Source organism: Rhagoletis pomonella, unplaced genomic scaffold (genome assembly GCF_013731165.1).
Source record: "Rhagoletis pomonella isolate Grant_MI unplaced genomic scaffold, Rhpom_1.0 Rhpom_scaffold_00007, whole genome shotgun sequence".
Lineage (NCBI taxonomy): Eukaryota > Metazoa > Arthropoda > Insecta > Diptera > Tephritidae > Rhagoletis > Rhagoletis pomonella.
This window is the reverse complement of record NW_023458561.1, coordinates 50,155,937-50,158,099: the sequence shown is the minus strand read 5'-3', so window position 1 is coordinate 50,158,099 and position 2,163 is coordinate 50,155,937. Positions and strand designations below refer to the sequence as shown.

The following is a 2,163-nucleotide window of genomic DNA, read 5'->3' as shown; positions in this document are numbered from 1 at the left end:
AAGATGAAGATGAAGATGAAGATGAAGATGAAGATGAAGATGAAGATAAGGATAAAGATCATAACCCCTTAACTTTAACTCATCTTAACTTAAAAACTTACTCCACCTGAGCTCACCACACATTAATTCACCACACTTTAACTCCCCACACCTAAATTCACCACACCTCAACTCGCCACACCTTAACCCCCGCACCTAAATCCACCACACCTAAATTCACCACCCTTAATTCACCACACCTCAACTTTCTCACCACACCTTAACTCACCTCAACTCACCACACCAAAATTCACCACACCTCAACTTTCTCACCATAACTTAACTCACCACACCTGAATCCACCACACCTAAATTCACCACACCGTAACTCCTACACCCAATTCCACCACACCGCAGCTCACCACACCCAATTTCACCACGTGACATGATATCACTTGATGTGGCATCAAAGGCAACATCATTTGGCATAAAATGAACCAAAATAAATAAGATTTAGATAGAGGTGAAAAAAGGGATAAAAAGGAAATACAGCTGAAGAGTGTGCGATGTTATATCGTGGTGTTTTATGCTTCATATGTTATGTTATTTATTCTCATGTTATGGTTATGTTATGTTATGCCAAGTACTAAGCTGAACTCCCCTCCACTTAACCCATTCCAACTAATGTTATTTTAGCTCATTCAACTTACATAAACTATCCTTAATTTTATCGGTTGAATTTCAACCGCTGGGCGAACACTAGTTTGTTTAAATTATCAATAGTAAGTCTTAGAAAAAGTAATGTAAACAAATATATTGTTTTTCGTTTAAAACGCATTTGAATTAATAAAAACTACATATACTTATAAGTAAACCATTCCGATTATCGCTAAATGTTAGCCACCGCTAAAAAAATAAATAAATAAAAAAATAAAAAAAATAAAAATCGGCGGTTATTTTGCGCTTTTTCTAATTAATTGTTAAATTTTTAAGAAAACGCGGCTGCGTCTATGAACATGTACGATACACGGCGTATGAGTAACCCTCCTCTCTGATCGCATCTATCTTATCTAGCTCATTTCATTTTGATAAAAATTTTGTACACAGATAATGTTTTGGATTTTAAGGTTATCTGAATAGGCATTATCTCCGAGAAGACTCGTATAAGGTTGCCACCTATTCGAAATTAAGTACAAATTATTTAAAACATCATAATATGGGTATCAAATGGAAGGTATTTTAAAGATTCCTAATTCAAAAATATTTTTAATAGGGTTGCCACATATTTTGAATAGCATATTTATTTCACTTTTTTATTTAAAAAGAGATAAAATACTACTATTCATGGGAATTAGAGGTTTACGCCGACAGCCTTTGCGGCGGCGGCGTGATCAACTCCAAAAAGAATCGGCGGCGGCGGCGACACCGGCGCGTCTGGAAACGCCGGCGCTACTGCCCATAAGGTAAATTCCAAAGAGCCATGAGGCTTCTAATCTTATCATGTCATCAGATTATAATTATATTTAATTCATTCATTGAATTCAAATGTTGAGTGACTGCTGCTGATGGATGGGCTCGAAAGTCTATATAGTATACACATTAGGTTTCCCATCGAAAACGCTCTTTTTGAAAATTTAAAGACCCTACCCCCTAATTTGATTCGTTTTTATGAGAAATATTATTGCCTACTTTTTTATAGATTTTTTAAAGGCCATTTAGGAGGTCACGGCCTGTCGATTTAGGTGAGAAATTACGATTTTCTAGATTCATGAGTTTTTGAATCACTATTTTTGCTTGAATTTCAAAGAATTTTTTAAATTTTGACCATCCATAATTTCCACAATTTGAAAATATGTAGTACTAACGTACAAAAAAACAAAAATACGTGTCTTCTCGGGTTTTTTTTTTTTAATTTTTGGACATCTGGTACTTTTCTATATGCCACGGATTTTGATACCTTAGATACCATAAAAATATATTTTTCTAATTTTTTTCTAGTTCTAATCAAGCAGCGGTTTTGACCAATTTTTCTGTCATCTGGCCTACTGTGCATTTTACACCTGAACGGATATGAAAAGTCGCATAGCTTTGTGAAAATAAAAATAAAAATTTAAATAGTTCAGTCGATGACTAATTAATCTTAAATTGTATTTGTATGGGATTAATGGAAACTAACTGATTTCC

The 2,163-nt window shown here is 34.4% G+C and overlaps 1 protein-coding gene across 1 annotated transcript in view; it reads right to left on the bottom strand.

The window, feature by feature from the left end:
* Window positions 1–2,163, bottom strand: part of LOC118743000 (epidermal growth factor receptor) — a 231,635-nt gene that overhangs the window by 117,116 nt on the left and 112,356 nt on the right. The gene's annotated exons all lie outside the window — the stretch shown is intronic.